Source organism: Sorex araneus, chromosome 6 (genome assembly GCF_027595985.1).
Source record: "Sorex araneus isolate mSorAra2 chromosome 6, mSorAra2.pri, whole genome shotgun sequence".
In the NCBI taxonomy this organism is placed as follows: Eukaryota; Metazoa; Chordata; class Mammalia; order Eulipotyphla; family Soricidae; genus Sorex; species Sorex araneus.
The window spans coordinates 119,296,540-119,320,967 of NC_073307.1; the positions used below are offsets into that span (position 1 = coordinate 119,296,540).

At 47.6% G+C, this 24,428-nt stretch overlaps 1 long non-coding RNA gene across 1 annotated transcript in view; it reads right to left on the bottom strand.

Moving 5' to 3' along the window:
• The window catches only part of LOC129405832 (uncharacterized), a 29,207-nt gene extending 18,665 nt beyond the window's left edge, over positions 1-10,542 (bottom strand). Inside the window, exon 1 of the long non-coding RNA XR_008630784.1 lies at positions 10,401-10,542. This is a non-coding gene — a long non-coding RNA (uncharacterized LOC129405832). The remainder of the gene's footprint in view (positions 1-10,400) is intronic.
• Between the last annotated feature and the right edge of the window lie 13,886 nt (positions 10,543-24,428).

A 24,428-nucleotide genomic window follows, 5' to 3' on the forward strand; every position in this document is an offset into this window, starting at 1 on the left:
CAAAGGCAGGGACAATTCAATACTGACCAAAAAGCCCCATCAAAACCTGTATTCTGATCTTGTTTTAAATATTATTTCTAGGCTGAGGACTCTCAAATTTCTATCTTTAACCCAGATCTCTCAAGTAAAACCCAACTCATTTCTGTTGGTACCTGGATGTAATCGTACGGATGTTCAAAGCCCCCCTCAAACTTGACCCAATGTACCCAGCATTGAACTCCCACAGGCTAGCTTGATCTACTTCCCTTCCTACCTCAGTTTATAGCAGCTGCAATACTCTTATTGCTCAGGCAGAAACCCCCACATGATCTTTAAATCTTTGTTTCCCTTATTCACACTCCCTCATTCAATCTCTCATGAGCTTCTATAGACTCTACCTTCATAAAGCATATCAAAAGTCTGAGGACATCTTTTTCCCACCTTTGATTCTCACTGCAAACCAAGCTACAATCAACTTTCACCTCTATGTAGCTTTTGCACAAATCCTCTTGCTTCTGCCATGCTTCCTGCCCCACTCCCATCTCATCTATTCTCAGCACTGAAACTAGAGAATACTCCCAGAAATGTAAGTTAAGTCTCATGAAGTCTTCTGCTCAAAACTGCTTGGGGCTCCTCGTTTCAAACTGCAAATCAAAGTGCTGGCCATGCCCATGATGCTCCCCATAATCTTGGTCTATCAAAATAAGATTCTCATCTCCTATATCTCTGCCCCTTGGCCTGGTAGGTACACCAGCCTGCCTGCAGTTTCTCAAGCATGGAAGATTTTATTTTTGCTATTATTGTTCCCTCTGCTTGGAATACTCTTCTGCATACCTTGCTCACTCTTCAAAATCTTCAAGGTTTTGCTCAAATCTCAAACCTATGCTCAAACCTTTAACAGGGTCAGGAAGATTGCTCCATGGTTGGAAGCCTGCCTGATGAGCTGGTGGAGAAGGCAGCTGGGATAGAGAAGGGGTCACTAAGTCAATGATGGTTGGAGGGATTTCTCAGGGCAGGAGATGTGTGCTCAAAGTAGATAAAGGACCAAACATGATGGCCTCTCATTAACTGTATTGCAAGCCATAAAGCCCATAAGTAGAGAGAGAGTAAGAGGGAAACTGTCTGCCATAAAGGGAGGTGAGGGATAGGAGGGAGTAGTAGGGATACTGGGAACATTGGTGGTGGAAATGTGCACTGGTGGAGGGATGGGTAGTCGATCATTGTATGACTGAAACTCAAACTTGAAAGTTTTGTAAGTGTGACTCACAGTGATTCAATAAAAAATTAAATGAATAAAAATAAAATCTCAACCTTTCATTAATGTCTTCCCTGATCAGCCTTTAACTGCTGTCTCTTTCCTATAGAATCCTGGTCTCCGTTACTCGGAACTACTTCTCATCTACTTCTCATCTCGGGCTGGAGTGATAGCACAGTGGGTAGGGCGTTTGCCTTGCATGTGGCCGACCCGGGTTCAATTCCCCCCTTCTTCTCGTCCCTCTCAGAGAGCCCGGAAAGCTACCGAGAGTATCCCGCCTGCACGGCAGAGCCAGCCTGGCAAGCTACCCATGCTGTATTCGATGTGACAAAAACAGTAACAAGTCTCACAATGGAGATGTTACTGGTGCCCGCTCAAGCAAATCGATGAACAACGGGATGACAGTGCTACAGTGCTACTTTTCATCTACTTTTTTGTGGGCGCAGGGAGTTTGGAGAGTTCTAGGGCCATTCCTGCTCTGTGCTCAGGTTGCTTCTCCCTTAGTTGCTCAGGAATCAAACCTGAGACTCATGCACGTAAAGTGTGTAAGTCAGTCCTCAGAGCTGTCTCTCTTGCCTCGCTTCAGTTTTCTATGTCACTAAGACACCTACAGTAATTTCCTTACTACCTCTATGCTTGTTGACCTTCTCCCCTGATTAAAGACAAGACCACCAAGTTCTGTGTTTTGTTCACTGCTGTATCTCCAGTGCCTAGGGCAGAACTTGACCCACTCGTGAATGGATCCAGGTAGTAAAGGGGACAGGCAGGCCTGCTCTAAGGTTATAAGGGGACTTAGATTATAGAAATGGAGCTGGCAGGTAGAAACCTGGGCTGGCCCTCAGATCCATCTGAGCAGCTATGGCTGTCTCCATCCATCTAACTATCTTGCCATAGTGGCCAAACATGTTGTGGAATCTGAGGTGCCTTTATTGTGGCTGTACATAACGACTCATCCAATATAGCACTGTCCTATAGCACTGTCGTCCCATTGCTCATCGATTTGCTCGAGCGGGCACCAGTAACATCGCCATTGTGAGACTTGTTGTTACTGTTTTTGACATATCAAATAACCCATGGGGAGCTTGCCAGGTTCTGCCATGTGGGCCAGATACTCTCAGTAGCTTGCTGGGCTCTCTGAGAGGGACGGAGGAATCAAACCCAGGTTGGCTGCGTGCAAGGCAAATGCCCTTCCCACTGTACTATCACTCCAGTCCCATATAAAGGGGGAAAATTAAAGCAATTGGCTCCAATATTCTCTCTGTTCACTCCATGCCTGCTGCCTTCTTCATGTTTTTACAACTTGGTCACTGTTCTGATTCTTGATTTTGTGATCCCTTAGCTTTGGATGTATGCCCTCAGTGGTAGAGGGACACGCCAGTAACGTGTTAGAAAGCATGCTTCACGTGTATTGGGACTCTGGGTTTGCTCCCTGGAAACCCCCTTTACCCAAAATGCCCAGCACCCCAGATGTCAGTCCTCCCACCCATGGGAGGCCTACCTGGGGCTGCAGTTCTATCTCCCTAAGATGAAGGGAGGAGCCCATGTCATAATCAAAATAAATGAAAATACTGCTTATTGGTTTCTTTGCTTCACAGCCTAAATATCTTATTTTGTTGTCCATTTTGGTTCCATTTCCATATTTACCATCTGGTGTAGGAGGCGTCTGTAAGAAGCGTCTTCTACTGCTATGTATACTCTGACATGAAACAATACCCCTTCCACACCAGTGTCTGAGGAAAATGTAAATGAAAACCACAAAGAGATAGCACTTTATTCCCACTAAGATGGTTTTAATGTTTAAAAAGAGATAGACTTGGGGCTGGAGTGATAGCACAGCAGGTAGGGCATTTGCCTGGCACGCAGCTGACCAGGGTTCTATTCCCAGCATCCCATATGGTCCCTGAGCACCGCAAGGAGTAATTTCTGAGTGCAGAGCCAGAGTAACCCTTGTGCATTGCCAGGTGAGTCCCAAGAAGCAAAAATAAATAAATAAATAAATAAATAAATAAATAAAATTAAAAGAGACAGACTTAACAATTATTGGTATGGATGTGAAATTGGGACCCCTACACACATCATTGCTGAAGAGAATGGGAACTGATGCAATAATTTGGGAAAACAGTCTGATATTGCATAAAAAAACTTAAAGCTATCACGACTCAACAATTACACTTGCCTAGATAGATAGTCAAGAGAAATAAAAACCCTTCGCACAAAACCTATCTACTAACATTTTTTTTCATAGTTGCTAAAAATAAAAACAACCCAAGTGGCCATCAGCCAATGCAATATTGTACATCTATACAAGGGAAGATTATTCAGACATAAAATGAAGTAGGACTAGATGCTACAACTTTATGCTAAGCACAAGGCTAATGGGAAAGCCCACATATTGAACGATCACATTTATGTGAAATGTCCAGAACGAACACCTTCATACAGAGAGAATAATAGATTATTGATTGCCAGGGACAAAAAGAAGAGGGAAGAGAGAATGACTACTTCTGGGTATTGTTAGGGGCTGAAGGTGGGGACAGGAATGAAAACAAATGGTCTGGAATTAAATGGCGATGGTGACTGTACAACCTGGGGGAAAAGAAGTTAGAAACCACTGCAGCTTCCCAATACATCCAATGTGGTGACAGAACCCAGCGCTTATGCTTCCCAGGTGGGAATCCCTGATCCTTGCTGGATGGCTCTTGGCGCCTACAGGCTCCTACATTCCCTCTCACATGGCCCCCTCTGCCTTCAAAGTAGCAAATTAAATCACCACATTGAGATGCAGATCAAAACAACCATGAGATATTACCTCAAACCACAGAGATTGGCACACATTCAAAAGAACAAAAGCAACCACTGTTGCCAAGGATGTGGGGAGAAAGGAACCCTTCTACATTCCTGGTGGGAATGCCGACTGGTTCAGCCCTTTTGGAAAACAATATGGACGCTTCTCAAAAAATTAGAAATTGAGCTCCCATTTGACCCAGCAATTTCACTGCTGGGATTATATCCTAGAGAAGCAAAAAAATATAGTCGAAATGACATCTGCACTTATATGTTCATTGCAGCACTGTTTACAATAGCCAGAATCTGGAAAAAACCTGAGTGCCCCAGACAACTTTAACAGATGACTGGTTAAAGAAACTTTGGTACATCTATACAATGGAATACTATGCAGCTGTTAGAAAAGATGAAGTCATAAACTTTAAACTTTACATATAAGTGGATCAACATGGAAAGCATCATGAGTCAGAAAGAGAGAGATAGACATAGAAAGATTGCACTCATCTGTGGAATATAAAACAATACAGTAGGAGACTAACACCCAAGAATAGTAGAAATAAGTACCAGGAGTTTGGCTTCATGGCTTGGAAGCTGGCCTCACGTGCTGGGGGAAAAGGCAGCTCAGATAGAGAAGGAAACACCAAGTAAAATGTGGTTGGAGATCCCGCTTGGGAAGGGAGATGCGTGCTGAAAGTAGACTAGAGACTAAACACGGTGGCCACCGAATACCCCTATTGCAAACCACAGCACCCAAAAGGAGAGAGAGAGAGAGAACAAAATGGAATACCCTGCCACAGAGGCGGGGTGGGATGGGGGGGATGGGATTGGGGGTGGGAGGGATACTGGGTTCATTGGTGATGGAGAATGGACACTGGTGGAGGGATGGGTGTGCTCAAACATTGTATGAGGGAAACACAAGCATGAAAATGTGTAAATCTGTAACTGTACCCTCACAATGATTCACTAATTCAAAAAAAATCACTGCATTGAATCCTTCTTAGGCTTTAGATCTCCTGAGGTCTCCTGCCATCGGCAGGAGACAGATCTTTGTTGTTAAGACTCTTGTAACTCAATTAAGCCCCTGCTTAAAGTCAGCTCTGCCACAAAGCATAATATACACAAGGGAGTGGTGTCTCATCGCATTCACAGGTCCCAGGGATTAAGGGATGGAATCTTAGGAGCCATTGCTAGAAATTCTGCCATGACCGCACCTGATGGTGATTATTTTGAGTGGACTTACTGATCATTTTATCTCCTGGGAGGAGAAATCATTCCTGGCCCTCAGATATAGGAATTGCACATTAGCTCTCTGAACCGCATGACAGCCCTAGCACATAATTCGTGTCTCCTGAATCCATCGAGGGGAGTTGAATTGTCCTACCTTACCTGCAAGTCAGAAGGCAGAAACAAACACAGGGAAGATTAGGGGACAAAGAGCCATGAGAAGTACAGATAGTGGGAGCACTGAACAGATCAGGGCCCAGGGAATGGTTTCTCCAAAACTAGTCCTGACCTGTTCAGATGAAGGGAGAAGATGGGACCCAAGAAACAGACAGGGCTGGAGAGAGTACAGCAGGTAGGGTGCCTGCCTTGCACTTAGTCTACCCAGGTTCAATCTCTGGCACCCCAGGTGGCCCTCTAAGCCCCACCAGGAGTAAGCCCTGAACACTACAAAGTGTGGTCTCAAAGTAATAATAATAATAATAATAATAATAATAATAATAATAATGATATCACTGTAGCACTGTCATCCCATTGTTCATCAATTTGTTCAAGTGGGCACCAGTAACATCTCCATGGTGAGACTTGTCGTTACTCTTTTTGTCATATACGCCACGGGTAGCTTGCCAGGCTCTGCCGTGCAGGCGGGATACTCTCGGTAGCTTGCCGGGCTCTCCAAGAGGGACAGAGGAATTGAACTTGGGTCGGCAGCATGCAAAGCAAATGCCCTACCCACATAATAATAATAATAATAATAATAATAGCCATCGCTTCAAGAGTTTGTGATGACCAGAGGGTAACTTGAGAAAGCGCAATAGGTCCCATTTTAGGAAGGTAAGTTTCAAAAAAATAGAGATTTAATAATAGGCTCCCATGAGCAGACATGTTAGCTAAATGTAGCTCTTAAATTTCTTAGAAGCAGAGTCTGATTATCTTTATTTTCAGAATACAAATCTAGTAGAGAGAATTTCTTAGAGAGTTAAGTGAGATGCCAGTACAATTAGTTGGTTCTCTTTATGGAAAAGCTTGGGAAATGAGGCAGTACAAATAGGAAAAGCAGAAAAATATTCTTGAACTCATATTCTTATGTGTCTTTAATTCTCAATTTTGTAAATTGTTCTCATCGAGCATAACATGACGCCCCCACAGCCATGCCACCGGACTCCACGCCAGGCTGTTTCACTCGGGTCGCCCCAGAGGGGGCCAGGTGAGAGTCCTCCAGGCCCCAAGGGACCCAGATCCAGCAGCCGAAAACCTCCACAACCCAACCGCCACCACGCTCAAGGCCGCTCCCCATACACTCGAGCTGAGCCTCACATATGAGTAATATATTTCTGGACCACGCAGCTGCGAAAGCAGCTGCACGACACATCACAAGACACTCCTTACCCATTCTCTATGATTACCACATCATATCTGATGGGGTTCAGATAGTAGACAGCAAAGCATAGAGGGAAATACATATATGTATATATGCATATATACATATTTTCAGATATATATAGCAAAAATATGAACACATGGACCTGATGCATCCAGACCAGCAGTTTTCACTGGAGGACACCAATGGGTTTTATATTTTATTTTATATCTATATTTGGGCTGGAGCGATAGCACAGCAGGTAGGGCATTTGCTTTGCACATGGCCAACCCGGGTTTGATTCCTCTTGGAGAACCCAGCAAGCTACTGAGAATATCTCACCCACACGGCAAAGCCTGGCAAGCTACCCATGTCGTATTCGATATGCCAAAAACAGTAACAAATCTCACAATGGAGATGTTACTGGTGCTTACTTGAGCAAATCGATGAGCAACAGGATGACAGTGATACAGTGATATATACCAAAGCTCACCTCACCCGAACTTTAACATGGTAGTAATATCCTATAGAATGTCTTAATGGCTCCTGCCAAAATAGAACAATCTTCACACTGTTTTCCATATAAACACTTTTTTGTAAGCATGTTCAGCAATTTTTCATCACAGACAATACAAAATATATTATTTTGGTTGTTTTAGGGCAGGGATTGGGACTTGGGATGAAAGCATCCCGAATTTAGTGGTGGGAAGGTGTAATGGTGGTGGGATTGGTGTTTGAATATTAAATATAATCAAATATTGTTAGCTAACTTATAAAATAAAAAAATTAAAAAGAAGTATCAGTTGTTTGAAGTGTATGCATGGGGGAATGATTTGTTGTACAGAAATATGTAACTAATGAATATAACCAGATATCATAGAGGTTATAACCCAAAGTATACTTCCTTAGCATTATAGTAAAGAATCTGCCTCCAAATCAGGGACAGATCCTGAGGGCAATGCCTGAGGGTGGACCCCAGAAGACTTGAGAGACAGGAAGCACACAGAGAGAGACTCGGGGCAATGCAGAAGGCAGTGGAACAGGATTTCTTGAGCTTCACTTAGGATAAGACGTAAAAGGAAGAAGGCTTCCTGTGGGGCGGAGTGTATCAGGGAAGTGCGAAAGCTCCCCAATTTCATCCTGTATCTCTGGTCTCCATCTCTGGGGTGGGGGTCGGTGAGGGAGAGGAGCCCCTGACTACTGCATCCTTTCTCAAATGTTGTCAAGACTGGAACCAGGTCTGGGAGACACAATAAAGGGGAGGGTTGGGTGCTGAGGAAAGGGTCCTAAAGCTAGAGCTCTGCAAGTCTCTCTCTCTCTCTCTCTTTCTCTCTCTCTCTCTCTCTCTCTCTCTCTCCCCCCCCCCCCCCGTTTTCACTCTCGGTGCTCAGGAGTTACCCCCATCAGTGCTCCGAGCACTGACACTGCTGGTAGTGCTCAGAGGACTCTGTGATGCTGGGGATTAAACCTGGGTCTCCCCAATACAAAGCATGTGCTTCCGCCCTTTGAGCCATCTCTCTTGTCTCTACATTATTCTCTTTAAGGGCCTGCAAAAAGTCTCACGTTGAGATCCCAAGAGCATGTAAAAGGAGATGTGGAAGCACTAGTGGTGGCCTTTGGGGACATCTGGGCGGGTGCATGTTATGGAGGAGGCAGTCTTTGTTCCGTTTCCATGAAGAAAGAGATGGATGATGAGACACACAGCTGAACTCCTAATCTGGCAGAAAGATCTAGAATCAGAGAGCCTGGGTGAACTCCAGGTCCCACCCCACATTTCGCTGAACAGTCCAGGTTTAGCCTCTGGGAGTTTTCTTGATTTTTTTAAAAAAAACTATCAAAAATGAACATTCATAGCCAGGACCCATGTAAGGTATGGGAATGGTATAGAACTTAGGCAGCCATCAGTTCCCTCCCAACATAGAGCATGGAACACAGATGATATTAGGATGATTTATAACCACTTAGATAACTATGACCAGAAATTACTGAATAAAGGGAGATTACCAGGTAGGGAGTGCTTGGGAGCCTCTCAGCTCTCACAGGATAATAAAGTTAACAACACACAACATACATTACATTGCACAGGAAGTACGCAACGTAGTCACAGGGACTGTTTTGCTTGATTTTCTGGACAAGCCTATGAGACATAAAGTACAATAATAGACCCACTCGACAGATGAAGAACCTGAAGTGCTAGGAAGTTAAGTAAAACTCAATGAGGTCTCACATCTGGGTGAGCCCAGAGCCGTGTGGCAGCTCAGACTTAATCCCCACGCCTCCCACACAAGGCTTTGTGGCCACCCAGAAGGAAACGCCAATACAGAACGGGTACAGGATCCAGTTGGTGCTGTTCCCACATGGCAAGTGGGCTTCGAGGCAGGTGGGCAGCCATGCGCACAACTGTCATGCTGAAGCCTGAATCTAAGCGCACTGGGGCCCTCGGTGTTGGGGGACTAGGTGTCCCTGAGCCAGCAAGTTATTGGGAGAGAAGCGGCCGTGAACCAAGCTGGACACCGCCACCCTACCATACTCTGTGCCCGGCATGCCCAGAGGAAGTTGGTCAGTGGGTCAAGCAGCCGGTCACCCGAGCAGGAGGGTGACAGGTGGGCAGGGTTATTGGGGTGACCAGCCGGCTCCCACCTGCTGGGGCTGTCCATCAGCACCAGTGTGGGCAGTATTTGGGGCCAGGACCCCCAGCAGGTCATGCCAGTGGGGCATCCCAAGGTGGTGAACACCCCCGACCCCCAGCCAGCTCCAAGCCCCGCCCAGACTTAAGCTCTCACTTTCCACCCCGTCTTCTCTTATCCCCACTCCAGAGACCAAAAGCTGCTTTGGACATCTCAGACTCTAAGAGTGTTGGGGTGAGCTGGGAGGCCAGGGGTCCTCTCCCACACCCCACTGTCTTCAACATGCAGATGCCTGGAAGGAAGAACAGGATCTAAGGCCTCTTGGGGTCACCTAAGTCCCACCTTTCTGCTGACCCTCCCTCAGCTCTCCTAAAGATCCAGGCCTCTAAGAGGATCAGAGGTTAGGCTGTTTTTTTTTTGGGGGGGGGTGGGAAATCCCAACAACCCCTCACTACCCTAAATGGAGGGATCCTCACACTGGGACTAGCATCAAGAGGGGGAGGTTGAAATATGTGGGGTGACTCTCTCCCCTGCCTTACAAATGCAAGTAGGAGCTGAGCGGGCAGAGCAGGAAAGTTTGGGCTGGAGATGATGGGAAGGTGGCGGGCAGGGGACAGGTTCCTGCTAGGACTGGGCACTGCAGGATAGTAGGGGGGGGGGGTGCAGGGAGGGAGGTTCTCCCAGGGGAAACTGGGAGAGGAAGGAAGCCAGGCAGTGGGTGCCAAGGAATAGACAGAGGCTGGTGGTGGGGTGGAGGGGGCTGAGCGGGGGCCGGGGAGCCCGACGGAGGAGGCGGCGCTGCAGGGCCACGTGGTGGGGCGGGTGCGGGGCGGCGCGTGTCCGGCGCCCCCAGCTGTGGCGTCGCTCAGGCCGGGCTTAGCGGCCAGGGCCCAGGATTAGGGGCCGTGGCCGCACCTGGCGGGCGGGCCGCTGGGCTAATGCCGTGTGACCGCGCGGCCCCGCCGACAACTGTGGGCTGGTTAGCCCGCGGCCGGCGTGTGCGCGGGGGTGTGCGGCGGGCCGCGGGGCGGGCGCGCACGTGCGCCCGGGAGGGGGTGCGGCTGTCGCGCGCTGGGCTCTGCAGCCTCTGCGGCGGCAGGGCCGGGGACTGGCAGCTGCCGCAGGTGGCCCACAGGACTGTGGACCCCGGGGGGAGGGGGCGATTGTCACTTACCAGGAGTCTGTGGGACGCAGGGGTCTCTCGAATGGGTCAGTCCTTATTGTCAGCCCCCTGTTAGCTGGGTGTCGTTGCTATGCCGGCACGCTGTCGCGGGGAGCATCTCCACCTCGGGGTCCCTGCTTTTAGGGGGTGCCCATCTTTCTCGGGGCCGACCGCCCACGGTCCTTCTGCCAACAGAAAGGTTTGTGCTGCAAACCCCCAACCAGCTGTCTACCTCTTTAGCGCTGGTGTCTGAACCCACAGTGCTCAGCCCCCCTAACTCTGGCCTGACCCCCAAAAGATCATTCCCATCTTCAGGAGTGGCTCAGGGTCCCTAGTCCAAGAATAGCTCAGGGTCCCCAGCCCAGAAATAGTTCCGAGTCCCCAGACTTACCTTCATGTGCCCATTTTCTGCCGAAATAACCGAATCTGGACATTTTCTACCAAAAGTTTCTACTGGAACAGCTGCATCCGGATGAAGAGACCCTCAGGAAGGTCTCTAATTCCATGAGTGAGCCTCTGCGCCTTCGCACCTGCCCTTCCCGCCGTCCGGGAGGCCTCTCCCTTCCCTGCAGTGCAGCCCCCTGCCCCAATCACATCCTCTCCTGGAGCCTTGGGTTAGCCCTGCCTCTGGCTGTTCTGCTGCCACCATCCTCTCCTAGAGAACGGACGCAGGTGGGGGCTTCATTTCTAAGAGGCAAGCAGGCCTGGCTCAACTCTCTTCATGTCCGCACGCCCACTCCCCTTCCGGAGAGGTGCCGGGCTGCCCGAAGCAGCGGAGAACCCAACAGTGAGTAGTGAAGCTGAACTGTCCTCACCCGCCCTCCTGGCCTTCCCCTGGCCTTGCTGGCCCTGCCTCGGGGTGTCAGCAGCCACAGCAGGTGCCTGGACAGACCTCGGGCTGGACAGAAGGGTGGGTGCAGAGGGCCAGCCTCTGGCCAAGACCTTGATTCAGGGAGATAAGTTCCCCAGCTGCCTCTTCCTCCTTCCCCTGCCCCCTCCTTAGTACAGGCACCACAGTCACCTGTGTCCAGACAGTGACCACCTGAGGCCACACAAAGATGATGCCGGAGGTGGCTGGCCTAGCTCATTCTCAATCACCCTGAAAGGGGGTATTTGTGTCCCCATCTTTCTCCATCTTTCTGAAGAGGCAGTAGAGCTTCAGAAGGCTCTAGGTCTCTTTTTCTTTTCTTTTCGAGTCACACCTAGCAATGCACAGGGGTTACTCCTGGCTCATGCACTCAGGATGGGATGCTGGGAATCAAACCCAGGTCACTCGCATGCAAGGCAAATGCCCTACCTGCTGTGCTATTGCTCCAGCCCTAGCCTGTAGGTCTTGTCTGAGCTGGTTAGAGGCAAAGCCAGGACTCACACCCTGGTTGGAATGATAGGACAGGGAGTAGGGCTCTTGCGTTGCATGCGGCCAGCAAAGGTTTGATCCCAAGCACTCCACATGGAACTCAAGCCCCACCCGGAGGGGTCCTTAATTGCAGAGCCAGGGGTGTGCCCTGAACACTGCCCGTGTCACCCTCAAACCATAAGAACACACCCAGATCTTTCCATGCCTGTCCCCAGTGCAGACCCCGCATACTCTCCTCAAGCTGAGGGGTGGCTCTCTGTTACTATTCACCCGCCTCCCCCCTCACCCCCCACTATATAGGGGGAGCTGTGGGCTAGCAGAGCCCATTTTCTCCTCTCTATTGTTCGGTGGAGCTCTGGGAAATGGCTGTTGCCTTGGCTGTTCACATAGAAATCTCTGGGCACGAACTACACAGCACACGTCTGCTCTGACCCTAAGATGCTCCTCTCTGTCTCTGGTTCCTCCTCCAAAAATTGGGAAGGATAATCAGGGGGCGGTATTTGGGGACTGAGTTGACTTGGGGAAAGTTCCGGTCACCTAGTAGAGAATAGCAAGCTAGTTATTACTCTTATTATCTATTTTTATCTCTCACCAGACTAGAAATGGGCCCTTCCCACTCTCTGCTATATGCCCATGGTAAGCACAGGCCCAGCCTAGAGTGTTGTCTTCTTATCTAAAACATGATGAAAATTACCCAACTTCAAGACCTAAGGGAAAATGTGCAAAGCACGTGGCCTGGGGAGAGGTTGGTAAGGCAGTGGCACCTGAAGGACTGGAGGATTTGGGTGATAGGAAGACCAGGGTCAGTTTGGACTCTCATAGTCACCCCATCTTTGTATTCAGAGGCAGAAACTATAAACAGTACAATCCGGGCCCATGGGAGGGCACACAGTGCCTTTCTCAGACCGTGACCCCATCACCATATGGAGACATCCTCTTCCCAGTGGCAGCTCTCTGGCCCAGGCCCTCCTCCAAGGAACAGGCAGCTTGGGGCTCTGGGAATGGAATGAGATGGACAGGAAGGCTCCCAGGAGACCATCTCCAGGCAAAGTTCTACCGGAGAATTATTCTATCTTCAAGAACACTATTAAGACCCAATTACAGGAAGCAAATGGAGGCACTATTTTGTTAAAAATTAATTTTGTAGGTTGAAATGTAGCATTGCAAAGTCATATGCAGACTTTTCTCCACCAACTATCATAGAGCCTGACCCAAAGCAGACACCTCAACAGTAATAGCTGGATGGAGAGTTCATCGACAAAATTATTAGGTTTTGATAAATGACATTAGGAGGGATAGAGAGGTAGTGCAGTGGCTAAGGTGACCTGGGTTTGATCCTCAGCACCACATATGGTCCCCCAAGCCCCTCCAGAGTGATTCTTGAGCACAGATTCAAGAGTAAGCCCTGGGAAAAACTGGGCTGGCCCCCAAACCAAAAAGTAATGTGCCATTAGAGGCAAAGAGGTGATATGTGGTAGGTGGAGAATGCTGCTAGTCAGAAATTTGAATCCAAGAAGCACAATTGTTACAGCTCTGAATATTGGAACCCCATAGAAAATGACTGGGTCACACACATCCTCCTGTCAGAGGCACTGAGGCCAGAGCAGTGTTTTCAAACTGTCACCCCCTGTGGGCCCCCAGGATAGTCCAAGGGTGATAATCTTTATCATGAGTGAAAATCATGTCAATGGGAGACAGGGGGCCCACAGCACAAGACTAGAGGGCCAACCCATAGGACAGGGGGCCCACAGGAAGGAAGGACGGTCAGAAGCAATCATGGCAAGAAAAAGATAGAGGAACAGTGGGCCAGAGCATCAGTGGAAGCGGGATTAGAAACCAGGCTTCTGATTCCCCATCCCACGACCCCCTCTTGGCCCCTCAAACTATCATATCCTAAGGGCCTAGGGTGGGATCCTCCCTGTCCTTTACCCTGTCTGGGACATCCCTGGACCAGCGATCCCCCCATCCTGTTCTGGGCATTTCCCAGCAGCCTCTGCTGCCCGCTGAGCCAGGCCCTGCCCTTTGCATCCAGTCTGGACCCTGTTCACACCATTGCGTCCTCTAGAGAAGGAAGTTCCCTGCTCACGGTCACACTGGAATCATGTCCCCATGGGTGCCAAGGGAACAGAACCTGCTAGGCGGATGAGGACAAGACCATGAGACCCGCCACGAAGGCCTTGGAAAGGGGAGCACCCCAGGAGTGCCCCCAGATCGTGGGCCCCACAGCAGTTGGGGGCATTTATGGGCCTTCCTATAAAGTTCTGAGAGGGTAACTTTATCCTGCTTCTTTCGGCCAAGTATCCTCCTCCAGCAGCTGGTCACAAAGCTGGTTAATCTCCCAGAGTGCTCAGCTTAAAACCCGTGACTCACAGCACAGCCAGTGTGGGGGAGGGGCAGCCATTTCCAAAAAACGTGGCGCCCAGAGTCAGCTGTTCCGGGCGCCTTCTCCGGTTTCTCCCACTCAGGCCTGAGGTTGGGGGCCTTGTCTTTTGCCTGGAGTCCTGCTCCTCACTTAGCCTGAGACATGAGCCATGAGAAGTCAGGACCTGGGGATGAAAGCCAGTTCCAAGACCTTGACCATGGCCAAGGCCTCGGGCTGTCCCCAGGAATGACCAGCAGGCACTGGCCTGCCAGGGAAGGGCAAGCTTTCAAGTGTACCTCTGAGAGTAAGGAGACGAGAGCTCTGGGGTTGGGGATCCCTCGGCCTTATAGACCTGGAAATTCCCTTCAACCGTGATACCTCCAAAAAGGCCTGGGCCACCCCCTCCCCACCATCCCCCTGTGACAGGGATTGGTGGCTCCTTTTCATACTGTGATATGCACAAACGAAGAATGGTTGGCATGGGCAAGACACAACACAAAGTTCCAGTCCCCTCAGGCCTGGAATGAGCAGAATACAAAAACTTTAGGGGAGAAAATGTGAAATAATTAAGATCTTTGGCTTTGGAGTTGGACAATATGAGTTCAAATCTCAATTCTGTCACTTGCTGAATGACTTTTCAAGTCCTCAGTCCCCTCCTCTGTAAAGTGGGGACATTAATAGTACTAATCTTGGTGAATTACTGCTTGATCTACTTAGTAGAGAGAGCTATTCACAGTAGTACCATCAGCGTCATTGCTCCAGAGGACAGAGAATCCATTATCATTGCCAGAAATATGTTTCCATGTCGGAGGAGGGAAGTGACTGACTTGTAAGGTTTTCTATGATACTCTGCTGGATAGAAATTGATTTAGGTTAATGGGAATCACCTGCCAACCAGTGACTTTGTCTCCCCCGCTTCCCCAGTAAGGCACCATAGCAGTTTTGGGCATTCAATGTTCCAACTTTAAACCCAACACCAACGTCAACAATCCTCCCCACATCCCACCTCCTTAGCAAACTCATCTTTAAAATTTTATTTATTATGGTTCAGGTCACATGTTTTTGCTAGGGTTGACTCTTATGGTTTTGATGTACATAATTACCTGACCTTTACATCATCAAAATGTCCAAGAACCTCACCAGTCCACCCTCTCATTCTCCCCTCCACTCTACCCTTTTTTTGGCTTTCTCACTGTACTCACTTATCTGTGAGATATAAAAAAAACAAGACAAGGGCATGGAAGCTGGCAAATGATGGCAAACCACTGGCCCTGGAATATAGAAATGAGAATGCCTTGTGTTTGGTAAGACTGAAGACCAAATCCAAGAAAACTTCTCCAGAAGAAACTTCTTAAGAGAGGAGTTCCCACCGGTCCTTTTCTGAGGGAATCATAAATTATGTATGAATTTTTGCTATTGGGGCTCTATCAATTCTCAGTCTTTCTCCTCTGTCCAAAAAATATCTCCAGAAATTAGACATTGGTGATAGGAAATGGGCACTGGTGCTGGTGTTGAAATATTGTATGACTAAAACCCAATCCTGAAGAACTTTGTCACTGTGTATCTCATAGTGATTCAATTTTTAAAAATCCCCAGAAGCATCCTAAAATCCCCCATGAGGAGAAGAAATCAGTCACCTCCTTATTATGGGCCAGGTCTCTATTAAGCATCTACATATTGGACCATCTACATTTATACCATCCCTAGAGGTAGGTATCCCATTAGCTCCATATAGCATTTCAATGGTCCCAGTCTTTCACTGTCCTGGAGTCCAAACCCTTTGCCTTGTTACTATGCAGCTCTGAATTAAGGGACCAATTTCTGCCTCCTTTAGTTCTGAGTTTAATCCTGGGGAACTGGTGACCCAAGGGATATTAACATATCCATGGAACAGATGACTAAAAATAAGCCTGTGTACTTCTGTTTGCACTTTTGCACCATTGCTATTACCAGGCTATTTTGCTGCACCATGCAAAACCCTGAGAGAAAATAAAATTGCCCCAGTCACCGCAGTCAGCCTAGAGCAACCAAGAATCAATCAACCCCATTTATGTGAAGATCCCAGAACAGCTGCCCACATGAGCCCAGGAGAAGAGACTGATCTAGCCCAAATTAGGAGGATCCTAGTTGCAGACTTAGTTATCTAGTTAAACTAAAATAAGTGCTTATTGTTTCAATGCACTGCTTAGAAAGAGAAAAAATATTTTGTTCAGAGCAGCTATAGATTCACACTAAAATTGGGCAGCACATACAGAGATTCCCCACACATCCCCTCTCAACACACACACACACACACACACACACACACACACACACATGCACACAGCATCTTCTCTACCATCGACCTCCTGCAACAGAGCAGTGCAGGGGTTACACACATGCATTTGTACTTCACTTGGCTTAACAGGGGACAAGTATCAACAAATGTGTAGGTTTCAGACATACAATTTTGTTTAAAATGATCTCAAGGTATATTCTCTCTCACCTTTAATGGCTTTCAGTAGCAGGAGCCAGGACAGAACCAGCAGTTTTATCATTTGTTGTTATGCCCAGCACTGGAAGAGCTACTGAAACTGAGACTATATTTGCAGCTTAGTGGTTTAAATAAACACCCTTGCATTAGCGCCAGTATCTCCAACTCAACGTCTGGCAAGACGCCCTGGGCTCTTTGGTCAGAGTCTCACAGGCGAAGTTAAAGGGTCAATATGCTGAGCTCTCATGTTGAGGTGGTGGGGTGGGGAAGGCACAAAAGGAAGGGAGGTAATCACCTCTAAGCTTACTCAAGTTTAGTTGTAAGAAAAGTCCAAATCTTTATGGTTTTATCATCTGTGATTCACCAAATATTTCTGCTGGATGTTGGCTAGAGGTCATTCTCAGCCCTTAGAAATGCTTTCATGTCCTTTCTGCTTGGCAATTCCATCTCCAAGCCAACAATGGCAAATCTTCGCCATGTTTTCAACCTCTGACTTTTTTTTTGACATGCTGGAGAGAGCAAACTCATTTTAACACACACACACACACACACAAGTCATATTTCCTCCTCTGCTTTTACCACCCTGGGGAAACCCACATTCTCTCTTGAACACACATTAATCTTTTTCTCTCCCCTCATTTCTTTCTAAATAAATTTCTTTCAATAAAAACTACCTTGCTTCACTATAAAAAATAAATAAGGAGCTCAAGTGATAATGGCCATTCAATAATCTCGTCTTAAGCAAAAGTTAACTTTTCCATGTAGTACAACCCACATATGAGAGTAAAATCACCAAATCCACACTCCTAAAGTGCATTAAGGGGGCGTGGGGGCAAAGAAGTTCCAATACACCGTATGCAATTCAAATGACAGTAGCACTTTTTACTTCTTTAATAGTATAAATGAAGTTAATGAGACTTTGCAAGTTTTCGTTCAGGATCAGGGCATAAGCCCAGTTTAAAGAGATTAGGGAGACCCTTCACCACACAAAAATTGTTTCATGACAACCTTCCACTAATTATTCTTAAAAAACTATCATTGTCCCTCTAGTTATGAAATTTGACTATGCCTTTTGGAATCAGTCAACTTCCCTCAAACATTAGGACTTGAAGAGAATAACTAACTCACAGAAAAATGTAGAAAGAATCCACCTGACTCCTTGGAAAACGTGTTTACGGACTCAGTGAGACAAGTGGGGGCTGCCTTGTGATCAATGTGAGCAATTTTGGAGAGAAATTTTCACTTAGTGTGTCATAATTGGATACAGAGGGAGAGGTAAACAAGCACGACCATTTCGGCCTCCAAAGCATCGCCAGGGCTACTTTCCGGTCCTGGGTTCCTAGGCCTGCGGAATGCAGAATGTGAGTGTAAGCATCTGCTCAGGGCTGAGAGCAGACCCCAGCCATGGCAGATGCTTCTCTCTGGGCTGAGAGTGGTGGTCCAGCTCTCCCGCCTTCTTCGAGGGTGTCCCACAAGCCAGGCCCACATCCCCATGGTGCTCATTCATGATCTTGAATGGCAGCGGCCACACCAGTCCAAAGGTTGTTCAATTTTACATCTTCAAGAGCTTGAGTTAGCTAAGCAAAAAGGAGCCATTTGCAACAAGGGATAGATAGATGGGTGATTTCTAGTCTGGGTCTTCTTCCTAAGAGCCATTAGAGATGAGTAACCTGAGTGTTGCCCAGGGGAAACTTTTTAAAAGAATCATACCTGGATCCTACAGTAGCACTTTCTATACCTGGGTCTTACAATGGGTTCAAGTCTCTATCATTATGTAGAACAATAGAAAGTGACTGGCAAGCTACCGAGAGTATCCCGCCCGCATGACAGAGCCTGGCAAGCCCCCCGTGGAGGATTCGATATGCCAAAAACAGTAACAACAAGTCTCACAATGGAGACATTACTGGTGCCTGGTAGAGCAAATCGATGAACAACAGTACGACAGTGCTAAGAGTGCTAACAGTGCTAATAGAAAGGGAATTGAGAGGAGAGATATATAGGTTAATCCTTTGCTGCTTCCTTTACTACTTGGGCAAGGAATATTGAGCGGCAGCCAGAACAATTCTAAATATCTGTGGGTGTGAGACACAAGATTAAACATTAGCAATTTCCAGAGGCTAGCATTCAATAGGTTGGTCTGATTATTCAATTTTGGATAGCGGAAACCTTAAAAAGTTTATTGAATACTTACTATGTTCCAAGCTCTGTGCTTTGAATTCGTATTTCTTGCCTTTTTTTTTTTACTCCACAGTATAGTACTTTCACAAATGTGAATTAATGTCTTCACTTTTTGTTGTTGTTGTTGTTGTTGCTTTTTGGGTCATACCCGGCAATGCACAGGGGTTACTCCTGGCTCACAGACTCAGGAATTACTCCTGGCGGTGCTCAGGGGACTGTTTGGGATGCTGGGAATCGAACCCGGGTCAGATGCATGCAAGGCAAACGCCCTACCCGCCGTGCTATCATTCCAGCCCCTGTCTTCACTTTTAGAAGTGGAAACTGAGGCGCCATGATTTAAAGGGCATGCCCAAATCACTCAGGAACATAGTGTCAAGGGTTCAACCAAAGACTCCCAGAGCCCCATAGGATTACCCACCTCACTCACACTGATTCCCTTCAAGGGATTCCTTTTCTTCATCTTCCCCAAAGGCATCCCGAAACCTCTACTTCACTCTCAGGGACACCCTCTCTCTGCTTAGTTATGAGCTCCCCCAACTCTTAATCCTATCTGCAAGATGAAGAGAACAAACCTTACTTATCAAGCAAAAGAGAACTTGTCACTGTCACTATCATCCCGTTGTTCATCGATTTGTTCAAGCGGGCACCAGTAATGTCTCTCATTGAGAGACTTATTGTTACTGTTTTTGGCATATCCAATACACACGGGTAGCTTGCCAGGCTCTGCCGCACGGGCTCGATACTCTCTACACACACTGACCCTTGTTTTCCCTGTCCATAAATATTAGTCTCATACTAGTTTTTATATCCCACAATTGAATGCAGTCATCCTTTACCTGCCCCTCTCCTTCTGACTCATTTTACTCAGTATGATACTCTCCATGTTCACAAAAAAATTGTTTCTACTGATACTCAAACAAAATACTCCGATCCTGGTGGTTTAAAACAACACATGGTCAATTTTACAATTATGGTGGATGAATGTCAGCAGTGGGTTTTTAGGAGCTAAGATCTAAGTTTGAGCCGAGCAGCCTAACCCTAGAGGATCATGCCTTTTTCAGCTTCTAGAAGCTACATGCCTTTCTTGTCTTATAGCCACATCTCCCTGACCTCTGCTTTATAGTCACATTTTCTGTTTTTGTTCTGACACATCTGCCTTCCCCTTTTCCTATAAGAAATCTTGTGATCACATTGAACTCCTTAGATAATACAGAATAATCTCACCTAAATATTTTTAATCACTTTTGCAAAGTCTTCAATACAATGTAAAGTAATAAATTTGACAGGTTCTGGGGGTATTCAGAGTGCCATTATTATGTCTGATAGCTCCTAAAATTTACCACATATTTCAATCAATGAGGAAGGGGAAAGGAAACAAATCATAACCAAAAAGTTGAATGTAAATCACTAAACACATGCCACTTTGGGCACGGCTAACTGCTAGGGAATCTCAAAAAAAATAATCTGCTAGATGGCTGTTTCCAGGTCAAAATTTTAACTGCATTTAAAAAGAAATCACACAGTATAAATGCAGTAAGAAAATTCCACCCTGTAAGAAATTCCTCAAGGTGAAATAGTCTATTTTTTAAAAATGTTTGCGAAGAAAAAGGGATATGAGGGAAGAAATTAGAAACCCTTTATATTTTAATTATAATTAATTTAAAAAACAATGTATTGCCCCAATTTGAATCCTAATGTAGCAGTGTAGCACTGTCATCCCATTGCTCATTGATTTGCTCGAGTGGGCACCAGTAACGTCTCCATTGTGAGACTTGTCATTACTCTTTTTGGCATATCGAATACGCCACAGGTAACTTGCCAGGCTCTGCCATGCAGGCGGGATATTCTCGGTAGCTTGCCAGGCTCTCCAAGAGGGATGGAAGAATCAAACCTGGGTCAGCAGTGTGCAAGGCAAACGCCCTACCCGAGGTGCTATCACCAGGTGTCCCTTTGAATCCTAATGTATCATTGGAAATTTGATCACTGATTGGTATCGATGGAAAGGTTATGAAAGGGGCCAGAGAAATAGCACAGTGGGTAAGATGCTTGCCTTGCATACTGCCAACTCGGGTTCAATCCCTGGCATCCCATACCTGCCACGCCCAGCACTGCCCAGAGAGATTCTGTAGTGCCAAGGAGTTCAATGTGATCACAATATTTCTCATAGGAAAAGGGGAAGGCAGATGAGTCAGAACAAAAGCAAAAAATGTGACTACAAAGCACTACCCCTGAGCATCACCAGTTGTGGCCCAAGATTTAAATAATAATAATAAGTCTGATCCCTGATGGTAGAAGTCAAACTCAGGACCTGATACATGCAGGCAAGCACTCTACTGCTGAGTTATATCCTGAATCCATATTTTTTTTTAAATTTTTTGCCCTAAGAGCTATCAAAGAGTGTAGAATTACATAGCCTCAGGTAGTTTAGGTTTATTGGGTTACTCCTGTTACAGAGCTCCCATTCCTCTGTGGTTATTTGTAGCTTCTTTCTTAGTGTTCTGTTGACTTGTAAATATTGTTTTTCTCTTCTCCTTGAGTCCTTTGCATAGTTTATTCAGAGCAATGTCCTTTCTGTATGGACACAGGAAGACTTAGCAAATGCTATGCTTTTGTAACCTGGGAGTCATTTGACTCTACATGATATTTTCCTCCTGGGCATCTGTTCTCTCATCCTAAGCTTCAGCTGCCCTTACTTCCTAGCACCCCCAAAAGCAGGGTCCCAACGAGGGACAAGATGGACCCAGGGCAAGCGGTGAGTTGTGTGCTACCCTGGCATCGAGATGGGCCTGGCCAAAGTGCCTAATGCTTAACTATAAGTTAAGAGCTTGATCATGGACAAATGTTGTCATGATCCAAACAGTGATAACTAGATTTGGACCCTGCTAGGGGTAGGAGTGATTAATCTGGCCTGAGTGCTGTAGTTGAGTGTGGCAAGATGTTGCCAGGAGAGTTGCCTTGCAAGCCTCAATGTATCTCTTGCTATGTCCATCCAAAAATAAGTGGTATTAAGATGTTAATAAGTGTTTGGACTAAGGAAAGGAAAAAAACCTTAAGAGTCAGGAAGGGCTTTCTTATGTTGATTTTGCTACCTGGCTGGTTGTAGCCTGGGGGGCAAGGTGGGAGAGAGAAGTAGGAGGAGAGACTAGAGAAGCGGGAGAAGGCTGCAGTTGATCCAGAGAGAGGCCAGAGTTGGGAGTGCGGGAGATGAGAAAGATGGAAGATTGAATAAAAGGTAACTAATCAGCAACCAGCTTGGTCCTCGTTCTTCCTTCGCCTGTCCTTGACCACCGGCCGTCCCGATCCAGCCCATACACAGCGGTTCCAGAGCACCGAACGCGGGCGGTGAGACAGAGCTGCCTGGAGAGCCCGAGAATGCACGCGCCCCTCGACGAGCTTTAGTTTTTACAAAAGAGGGCCGGAGAGATGGTAGCATGGGTAAGGCACGTGCCTTGTAGGCAACTGACCCCTGGTTTGATCCCCAGCAGCAATATGGTCCCCCAACCCCTGCCAGGGGTGAGCCCTGAGCTCACAGCAAGGCGCCTGCCCTGAGCATCATTGAGTGTGGTCCCCAAACAAACAAACAAACAAACAAATAACAACTATAAATCATTTCTGATGCGGTGGCTGGGAGTTTTATTTCATGCTCAGAAAAAGCTCCCTTTAAAAACTGACTCCTGGGGGCCGGGGAATATGGTAGAACAGCTGGGGTACTTGCCTTGCATGCAGCAGACCTGGCTTTACCTCAGTCTCTGGCATTGCGGATGGTTCCCCAAGGTCTGCCATGAATAGTCTCTGAGCACAGAGGCGGAAGAAAGCTCTGTGCACCATTGGGTGAGGCCCCCAAAGAAAAACAAGCAAAAGCAAACATTGAAGATAGGTTTTGCTTGCTTTAAAAAAAACTTTATAATAATTGAAAAGAAAAAGGTGGATGGCCACAGGATATAAAATATTCATTTTTAGTGTGCCGATGATATTGTACCTAAGTAAAAAATGCTAATATTTTATTTTATTTTATTTTATTTATTTATTTTTGCTTTTTGGGTCACACCCAGTGATGCACAGGGGTCACTCCTGGCTCGGCACTCAGGAATTATCCCTGGCGGTGCTCAGGGGACCCTATGGGATGCTGGGAATCGAACCCGGGTCGGCTGTGTGCAAGGCAAACGACCTACCCACTAGAAAATACTAATCTTTTAGAAATTCAAGGCCACATATGTAGAAGTGGATACAAGAATACAGTGTCTGAAATGTTTCAAAGTAACGGGAGGAGAGGAGAGTGTGGGATATGAACAAATCGGGTTGAGATTGGGGCTCATGGTTGCCAGAGCCAGTAGTGGGCTCATTAAGCTGTTGTGTCTATTTCTGTGTTTTTAATTTTTCAGAATAAAAAAGGAAGAGGAGGGGGCTGGAGCAATAGCACAGTCACTAAGGCATTTGCCTTACATGCGGCTGACCCAGGTTTGATTCCCAGCATCCCATATGGTCCCCTGAGCACCACCAAGGAGTACTCCTGAGTGCAGAGCCAGGAGTAACCCCTGTGCATCACCGGGTGTGACCAAAAAAGCAAAAAGAAAAAAAAAGAGGAGGAGTTTGGCTGGGGAAAAGAGAAGAAGAGTCGGGGGGGTGGGGGCTGAATGGAAGGAAACAAACTTAATGGAATGGATTCAGCAAGGTTCAACCCAGACACCCTTTCTCCTCATGCTCCCCTCATCTCCCTGCCACTCCCTAACTCCTCGCAGGTCCACTCTGAGCACCCTGCATCCCAAATTAGCCTCAGAAGAACAGTGATTCCCAGGACTCTGGAACCAGACGGGTCAGAGCCGGACGCCAGGATGGATTCATCGATGTGTCCACCCCAGTGTCCATTCTGGGACAGGAGTGGAAGCAAGTTCATGCCACTCCTAGAGGATGTCAAGGGGCCTCAGGAAGTGGATTCCCACCTCTAGGTCTGCTCAGCCTAGAGTCGGCTGTGCGAGTAGCTGAGAGACCAATAGCCCCAACCTGCAGCCTCCAGTGAGAAGCAGGTGGGAGCCCTGGGCAGGTGGCTTAGCACCCTGGGCCTCTGTTCCTGGCAGGGGGTGGGGGGGGCAGCGAGGTGACATGGGCTGCCGTGCTCTGGACTCTGCTGGGCCTCTGCCTTCTGTGGGAGCGTCTTCCTCAGCGCTGCTCCCCCCGCCCCCACCCCCACCCCCACCCCCGGTCCTGCCTGCACCAGCTTCTCTGCATCTGTCAGCAGCCCGCCCTGCTCCCTCAGGGCCAGGCTTTGTTTGGGGGGTGACTGGCAGTTTGCCCGTGTGCACAGGTGGAGGTGGGGAGGCCCACTACAGAGGCGACACCACAGGCTGCTGCACAGTGACCCTCACTTCCAGCTGCCCCGCACCCCATCGTGGCCCAACTTCCCAGAGATCCAAAGCCCAGAATGGACAGACTCGCCCCTCCCCACCCCGCGCCCCCATGGCCCCATCCCTACACCCAGTGCTTGCTCCTGGCTCCTTTACGTAGAGAGGGCAAACAAGTCAACAAGCGTGGCCCAAGTGCCTGGAGTGTGCCCGGAGACAGGCCACACGTGTAGTAGGCTGAGGCCCGTGGAGCCCTTTGAGGCCTTACAAATGACCTCCGGAATCAGTCGAGGGCCCTGCTGGGAAAAAAGAGCTTCTGGGATGAAAGAGA